General features: G+C 55.3%; 1 long non-coding RNA gene across 2 annotated transcripts; it reads left to right on the forward strand.

Moving 5' to 3' along the window:
* Window positions 1-367: 367 nt before the first annotated feature.
* Window positions 368-7,832, forward strand: LOC130144845 (uncharacterized). Of its 2 annotated transcripts, XR_008820266.1 has the most exons (4): window positions 368-535; window positions 4,324-4,549; window positions 5,565-5,677; window positions 7,533-7,832. It is a non-coding gene; the product is annotated as an uncharacterized LOC130144845 (long non-coding RNA). The 2 variants fall into 2 exon arrangements; XR_008820267.1 differs by lacking the exon at window positions 4,324-4,549 and having other exon boundaries at window positions 405-535.
* Window positions 7,833-8,798: the final 966 nt, after the last annotated feature.

Genomic DNA, 8,798 nt, shown 5'->3' on the forward strand with positions numbered 1-8,798 from the left:
GCAAGTTCTCGGGCAGCCGGTCGGTGGTTGCCGCGGGGACCCACCGGAGCCGGACTGCCCCGGGAGCGCGGCTCTGCCCCCCGCCCATCCCGGCCGAGGAAGGGGGGACGGGGTCGGCGCTGCGGGGTGAAGGCGCCGGTCCGCTGAGACGCAGCTCACTGAGGCGGTGCCCGACTTGCCATCACTTCTCCGCCCGGTCCCGAGCATAAGGGCTCTCCCCAGCCCTGTTTGCTGAGCGTGTGGGCGAACACCATGGGAAGGGGTTAGGGCTGTCCCGACGCAAGGGCCACCCCCGCCCCCCCCCCTCCCGTGCCTGCCGTCGGGCTGTGAACTTTCCGGTGGGGTAAGTTCTCCTTTAAGAAAGCGAACTGTTCCTTATGCATATTTAACGCTGTTTGTCTGCAGTGCCCAGCTGACGCGGGGCTGGAGGCTCACACGCGGGACCTGAATTGTAGGGGAGTAAATCATCCACACTTTAAACGCACCTTCTGCCAGGGCTCCAGTTGGGAGCCTCTTGCCATTGCTCTAAACACATGTAAGTCAGAACCGGGGGGGGGGTGGGGGGGGGGGGTGGAACGGGGAGGGGAGGGAGGCTGAGTCTAGTTAGGGAGATGAGTAGGTAGGTTATTTTGCTCATTCCCATCACCAAGGGGACAAAAAAAAAAAAACCCAAAAAAACCCGAAAATCCCAGAAAACACAGTTTAGAGCAAGAAATCTTGCCCTTGGACTTTTTTTATTATTATTTCCGTATTATTTTCCGCCCAGCCCAGGGGCTCCTGACCCGCTCCTCACGCGTGTACCCCTGAGGCAGCCGAGCGGCGGGCTGCCGGGCTCCCTCCCTCCTTTCGGCCTCCACGGGAGCGCTTTGCGGGGCGCGCAAGGGTGCGTGTGAGGAGCGGAGAGGAGCGCCGGGAGGGCGAGTGACTCCCTCGCTTCAGCCGGGGGAGGGGGGCGCGGGAGGAGACCTCTCTTGTCACCCGCGCATCAGAGGGCTCCGCCGCCGCGCCGGGGGTGGGATCCCGGGCAGCCTCCATCACCCTGCAGCGAGCGGGGGGGCCTCTCGGGGATGCGACCGCCTTGCGAAAGCCCCCCACCCCACCCCCCCCCCACGGCCAGGCACCCCGCCACCTACACGCGGTATGCTTCTGCACGTGTACGGAACGGCGAAGTGTACGTGAAGGTCAGACGGGCGATCTTCCACTGGAGCTCAAGTGGGAAGGAGCAACTTTCAGTGCTGTGCTCTTAGCGGTTTCCTGCCTTTTAAAGTGAACTTGTTCGAGTGTGTTACTCAAAATGTGGTTCAGTAGTTATGCCTTCAAATTAAGTCGCTTCTCCGTCCTCACTGGGAAAAGCAGACATGTGTCCTCAATTGTATAGTATTAAAAAAAAAAAAAAAATCTACTAGGTACTTTATGATTCCATCTGGAGAAATTAAAAGCCCAGAGCTGTAATGTTTATTCTTACATAGTTTACAAAAAAAAGGGGGAAAATGTGTGAGACACATGTCTCCAAATATAACCAAAGTGCTTTCCCTTCTGGTTAAAAAGTTGCATGGAAATGTTTTCATTTTAACACTCCCTGCCACCTGTACTTCGCAGGGAAACTTTTCTTGGCGTTAGTGATGAAGCACCAATAGTACTTATTAATGAATTAATTATTATTATGGCTGCTGAATTGACTTAAAGTGCTTTGGAGGCCAAACTAATCCATGTTAATCAGTTACAATTAATTGTGTTTCAGCTGCTGTTTTAAACACAGTTTCAAAGGCAGAGGCGAGGAGGCTGTGCATGGGGTGCAGGGGGGGTCGGGCGTACTCTGGGTCCCCCACCCCGGCCCCCAGCACCGACCCCCGCACCCAGAGGTTTCTTTTCGGATTGCAGAAACCGGTGCAACGTTGTCCCGGTGCCCGCGTCAGGTCGCACAGAGGTGCGAGGGGCAACCTGGGTGACAAACTCCGCTTTACCCTGCGGAAAGCTGCAAAGGTTAAGTAAGGGACTGCCGGGCTTAGGAGGGAGATTTCCCTCTGGAGTTCGCATTGTGGAGGGGGCAGCGGGCGTGAGCTTTGCTGTGCCGCCTTTGCTTGACCGCTTTGGTCCGGGGCTTTTGTGTTGGCGGCGGAGACAAGGAGGCACGGGTGGGCAGCGAGGCTGAGGGGTGCCCTGCGGAGGCTGAGCCCCCTCCGGAGGGCCCGGCTGCAGCCCGCGCCCAGGAGGCCTCGGGGAGAGGGGAGTGGGGGCAAAGAAGAAAAAAAGCCCCCCGAGGGGACGAGCGGCAGCTGGGCCGGGCTCTGTGCGTGCCAGGGGGCGGGGGGACGAGGGGCGGCCGCAAGGGCCGAGGGCAGGCAACGCAGGGGCGGGCGGGCAGGCAGGCGAGACACCGAGGGGATGGTCACCCCCTGCCCTGCCGCTCCCCGGCAGCCCCGCCGCCGGCGGGACCTGGGTGCTGGGGGCGCCGCACTCAGCCGGGCGGCGGCGGGGAGAGCGGGGAAAGGCAAGGCCGGACAGAGGAGCTGGGAGAGCTGGGCCAAGTCTGGGAAAGCCCCCGGGGCGACGTGCCGGGGCGGGGGCGAGGGCCGCCGGTCGCCAGCTGGTCGCAGGGCGGCCCGTCTGTGCCCGGCAAGGCGGCTGCGGGGACGCATCCCCTCCCCGAGGGATGAAACGCGAAAGCAGAGCTGGCCCTGGCTCAGGTGGGCCGGGCGAAGCCGGGGTCGAGCCGGCGGGGCCGGGGGCCGCGCACCGGCTGCCCGCACGCCCGGAGGGGAGATGGCGGTGGGGAGGCTGGACGCCCAGCTGCCCCTCTTTTGCCAGGGAAACGGGCTTTTCCACACTAATAACGCCCCCCCTCCCAAAGTTAGGGGCGGGAGAGTTGGAGAGCGGCGGGTTGCGCTGGGGAGAGCTGGCGCCCACCCCCACTCACCCACCGCCGCCCCAGGCTGGGCGCCGCACCCGCGCCCTGCCTGCCTCGGGGGCCCCGGGGGGCAAGCCTGCCCGGGGGGGCGTCAGGTGTCACGAAGGACTGATTGTCGTTAGAGACTTACACTTCGCAAAAGTAAAACTCCCCCCCCCCCACTTGTCCCAGCCCTCAATGAGATTTTTTTTTCTTTTATGGCAGTCCGCAGAATGGCAATTGGGAAATTGTACCCCCTCCCATCCTCTCTGGAATTGGGCTGCTGGGATTTTTTTGTGGTTTGATTTTTTTCTTCTACCACTCCACTGAGAAAGAGGGCTCTTTCTCAAAGATTCACCCTCTTTTACATGTTGTTGTTTTGGGTTTTTCCTTCTTCATCCCATTGACTCTGCTCAGCTTTTGCTTAAGACGGGCAAGCAAAAAACCAAACAACCTTCCCCTATACGTGCAAACAGACCTTTCTTGGAGAGCAGTAAAACAAACAAAAAAACTTTCACCTGCAAGAGAAGCTAGTGTATAAATTTATTCTCACCCCACCCCCACCCGCCACGTCCCGTATCGAATATAGCTGTAATTCAATGAAAATTGAGGGAAAAGATGCATTTTCCACGTGGGAACAGAACAAATAAGGCAGCAGCGGGCGGCCGGGTAGGTAGGACACCTCGTTGCTGCTCATCTCGCGTGGAATCGTTGTCTCCAGCTGGGGCAGGTGCTGGTGTTCTCGCAGAGGTGCAGGAAACAAATCCTTGGCTTTCGTATATCACAAAAGCAGGCTGCGTTTGTTGAAACATGAGTGTTAACCAACTCCCCCCCCCCCCCCCCCCCCATTTTTATTTGCTTCCCTTGGTTGCTGGACCTCGGTGGTCAAAACAAAAAAAAAATGCACTTGCGTTTGTGGTGGAACTTTGTCGTTGGGGCTGCAAACCCGCATTAGATTATTGCCGGGGATTTATTTGCATGCAGCTGCAAACCCACAACCCGGCTGCTGACCGCTGTGCATAAAGGGCTGCCGGGGCCAGCCCCTGCCCGGCAGCCGCGGCTCCCAGCGGGAGCACGGCCCGGGCGCGCCGCGGGGGCGGGCGGGGGGCAATTTGGCAGGGGGTTTGCTCCCGGCACAGCCCTGGGGGGGTCCCCAGCGCAGCCAAAAGTTGCAGGTGCGTGAGGGGGGGGCGGCAGCCCGCGGCCCCGACCCACAGCCCCCCTCCCCGCCGACCGGCTCGCCCCCAAAGGCAGGCGCGGCTCCCGCTGGCCTTGCTCACAAGCACCTCCGAGGAAATACTTCGCCTAACGCCTATGTCCCGGGTAAAAAGAAGCGGTGGTGGATCCTCGGGATTTCTTAGAGCTATTTTCAGCGCTTTGAAATTTGCAGTAATGTTGATGTTCTTTTTTTTCCTCCCCTTCTCCCCTCTCTTCAGCCCCGTAGAGGTAGCGTTTGGCAACGTTTGACGAGGGAGCTGTTAACCTTTGAAGCCAGGACTCGAGGTTCAAACGGCCTCCTTGGCTACTCCCTGTATCCCCACACACACCCACGTCGCAAGGATGGATTTGGCTGCATCTGGGATCGATGCATCTGTCTCCTAAGGCCTTCTTCTACCTCGGGCTACGCCACCAGGTCCCCTTCATCTGCTCCCGGAGAGCCAGGTGAAGGCGCGAGGTTCCCGGGGCTAGAACTTGCTCCCCTCCGAGCACAGCGGGAACAAAAGCTGCCCCTGGAGCGGGGCCGGCGCGGGGGGAAACCCCACGGCAGCGCTGCCGTGGCCTGGCCTGGCACCCCCCCTCCGTGCGGGGAAGGACCGGGACAAACCGGCCTCCCGAAAACTTTGGGGGAGCTGCTATCCATCCCTCTGCCCCGATGGCCCGCATGGGGCTGTAGGAGAAGGGGAAGACAAAACTGGATGTGGGGAGCTTAGTTATTTCGGCAGAGGAAGGAGCCGTTCCCATTCCACACAGGCTCCTGCGGCTGGGCATGAGCAGGGGGGCTGCTCCGGGCGTTTCTGCCACATACGGGGGGCTACGGAGCGGGGTCTACCAGGTCGTGTGCAAGCAGGGAGGGCAGTGCCGAGTGGGCCCCGAAAACCGCCCCGGGGGGGGCGAAGCTGGAAGGACAATGGAGGTCCACACACAGAGTCGCTCGCCCCCCACCTCCCTCGCATCCCCACGGCTGTGCGTGGGCATGTCGCGCTGCCCCTGGGCCAGGCCATGCCACCGAGAGGGGGTGCATCCCTTCTGCTTGCTGACAGGCCGGGGAGCGGGGCGGACACGGCTTGGGCGGCCGGAGGGCAGCTCACCCCGCCGGGCCGCCCCGTCTAACGCGGCGCCCCCCGGGTACGGCCCGGCCGCGTGAAGGATCCTGCCGGGCTGCGGAGGCACAGGAGCGCGCAGCCCCCCGCTCCCCGCCTCTCGCCCTCCCAGAGCGGTGGGGGTGGTTCTCCAGCCCCTTCCCTCTGAAAACTGGGCGACAAAGGGCTGGGGGTGCTTGCGCCAGCCGGGAAGCGCCCGCGGGCTGCAGCGGGCAGCACTTGTGGGGGAGCGGGTCGGCGACCAGAGTGGCCAGAAGTGCAGGGAAAGGCAGGAGGGGATGAAACCATTCGCAGACTCCACGCGGGGCGGGGGTGTGTTGTCATCTTTGTTTTGGTTGTGTTGTTTTGTTTTCCAGGGGATTGGGACAATAGGTGGAGTGGATTATTCATTCCCGTAGGCAATACTTCCCTGTATGGGCTTCAGGATGCAGTTGGAGGCTCGGGAACAAAGCGGGCACCTAATGTCAAGGTAACTGGTCCCCTTCCTTTGTTTATGCTATTGTTAATGACGGGGCTCACTCAGCCCTGGCCTCAGCCGTGCTGTACGGCATTAATATTGACTTGAGAGAGTAGGCAGGACAATTAAAAACCAAAACCAAAACCCAGGACAACAGCAGCATCCAGCCCAAGCCCAGTACTTCAGGTAAAACATGCCTCTTCTGGGCTACTGAGAATGGTATCGTCATCTCTCCTGGTATTCACAGAAATATACATACCATTCACAAGATTAAACACGTCCATATATCCATCATTAACACCTAGGGGAGACACTGTAACCCTGTCCTTCAGTACAAAATCAGAAGGGAAAGAGCATTATTTTCAAATACCCACTACTAGAGCATGAGGGAATTCTTACCATGCTAAAGAAAAAAAAAGAAAAGAAAAGAAAAAAAAAAGGAAAAAATCTAACAAAATAATTCTTTTAATTACGATAATCTAAAAGTAGCAGAAACCTGAGCGTTTATTGACTCATTTTCTTCTTCTCGAGGTAGCGGATGGTATTTAAAGTTCAACATTTCACACAGCTCCTTGTTTAGTTTAATTTCCTCGACAATCTAGGCGATTTTAGCAAACTGAGTTAAGAATTTTGGTACACATTTGAGTATGGACCTGCATAAAATAGAGAAGGCAGCAGAACTGGGGAGCGGTTATTTTATTATTTTAGGAAGAGAAGGGAGTGTGTGTTTGCATGTGTGGGAATGCATGTGTGTGACAGAGAGAGAAACAAATGAAGAGCTTTGCACCTTACATTTGGTCTGTGGCTTTAATGTGGACTCTGGAACAAATATCTATTAGTTTTTGGTGAGAAGTGTCCCACTCAGGCAGATGGGCCCCTGTTTTGAATGAGAGCTCCAGAAGAGGAAAGAAATGTATGTTATTCCAGCACAATTCTTCACTAACCCACTCCCGCCATCCCCCCCAACGCCCCCCCTCCCCCCCCTCCCCCCCTTTAGAAAGATTAGTTTCAGCTCTGCTATCCTAGGCCTATTTTCTGTCAGGGAAGGGATATAATAATGATCAATACCCAGCACTTCTCATTTCTTTTGTACTTGGTAAATATTCACAATGTCTCAAACTTGGTGGGAAGGTGGAGAGATGAGACCAAAGTTAGGTTCAGAGGATGTCCCTGTCCTCTCTGGCTTTCACAAGCACTCACACAGAGGGGGAAAAGAATCCAAACCACCAAACCAACCCTTTCAGAAGACCCTCCAGCCCACACCTGCCCTACAGCCACGCGCTTGCTTCTTGTATTTTAGCAGCCTGCTCGGTGAAATGGTCTACATACATTGGGCTACCTGGGTTTATGCAATCACCTCCGGGTGTATGTTAGTACTCCAGTTGGAAATAGAGCCTGGAGTTGTTGAGCAAACAGCTCCTGCTTGACTGTAGCGTGGACTGAATGCTGTATAGTCAGCTCTATGGAGCGCTGGCAGGGAAGTAACACCAACCATTTCCAAAACTAATAACAAAAAGGTTACTATATATAAAACATTTACACAGCCCACACTGCCTCAAGTTGTTTAAATTTCGGTTTGATGCACATAAATATAGCAGCCATGCGGTTCCCCATTAGGCAGTCCCTGCTTTTTTAAATCAATTCATTTCAATTTGAAAGAATGGCCCTGAACGCGAGACGGTGAACAACCCTTTGGCTTTCTCCACTCAACGTGGACCTCAGGAAGAAATAGCATCTGTCTTTGTCATTTCACACGCATATCTCAGCGCCTTGACATTGTGTTTAAGAGCAGGCCTACCACCAGCAACAGTATAACAGTCCCCGGCTGGTTTCCCCTTTCTAATCCATTTCCCCCTTCTCATCTTAGGCTTCTTCCAAGGAAGAAATAATTCTGCTGGGACCCCATGCCTGGACTTTGGAAGGCATGGCACAGCAGTCTGACCTGAAAGTACCGTCCCTGTGGGTAGAAAGTCTCCTCTGTATCATGCGCCTTGCAAGGAAGGCAGCAAGGGGATGTTTGGGGTGACCAGGCATCTGGCATCGAGGAGCAGCAATCCACTTCACACTACTCCGGAGGGAAGTTTGTTCCCAAACCAAATATTTTGTGGTACTCAGTACTGGTGTTGAATTGGTTCGAACCATCCCAAGTCTAAAATAAAGATCTCTATTGCGGTATGCCCGTGAGCTTGTCTTGCTAAACCTTCCCTGTTTGCGTTGAAGGTACCGAGCTGATGTAATGCTGTCTTTTCACCCCACTGATGTGCGCAATAGGAACAATTCAGAAAAGTTCTGTTTAGCTTTTTTTCCCTTGTACTTGAAGAAATGCAAGCTATCAGAAACAAGCCTATGTTTGAAGGTACAGTTTTCAACACGTGAGTGGGAAACATATGTACTGGCACAATTCAACCACTCTGTAAGGGCTGTGCTTGGATTTTGGCTTTTAATCTCAACTCTGTTAGAGAGAGAGATGCAAAATGGAAGGGAATGTGATTATTTATGCTGTAGCCTTGTGATACTCATCCTATAACCGTTGGGGAGAGAAGCAAAACACTCTGCTAAAGCTATGCATGAGCCTGAGTTTCAGGGGGACTCTAGTCTTCACAGGTTCTCACTTCACTGCCTTTCTTCCCTTGGTATTTGTTATATGGGATGTTTTTTGTTTTTTTTTTTTTTTGTCTGCCATTCTACATTCTACATTTTAAAGTGTGTAGGAACTAAATCCTGCTGAGAGAGCGAGCTCCCTCCTTCTCAAACTCACGTTTGGAAAACGCCTACTCCCCTCGACCGCCCCCCTTCAAGCCATCCTCCCCCTGAAAGAAAATAAAACCTTAAAAGGCGGGGGGAAGGAGGGGGGAACCCCTGATTCCTCAGTGACCTGCACACAGCTCCGATGGACCTCCAAGTTCCCCTTCTCCTGCAGACAAACCCCATGGGAAACACACCACCACCCCCCACGCCTGAACTTTTAACGTGGGTTGGGGTTTGTACAATTCAGGCTCAATGTTAGCACTTTCCAGGGGTCCAAAAAAAAAAAAAAAAAAAAAGATAAAAAGGGGGAGAAGGCAGCAGAAGGTTTGGATTTAACCCTTCGTTGCTACAAAGGCACCACGACCAAACCCTCAGCCACCAGCGA

Source organism: Falco biarmicus, chromosome 2, assembly GCF_023638135.1.
Source record: "Falco biarmicus isolate bFalBia1 chromosome 2, bFalBia1.pri, whole genome shotgun sequence".
Lineage (NCBI taxonomy): Eukaryota > Metazoa > Chordata > Aves > Falconiformes > Falconidae > Falco > Falco biarmicus.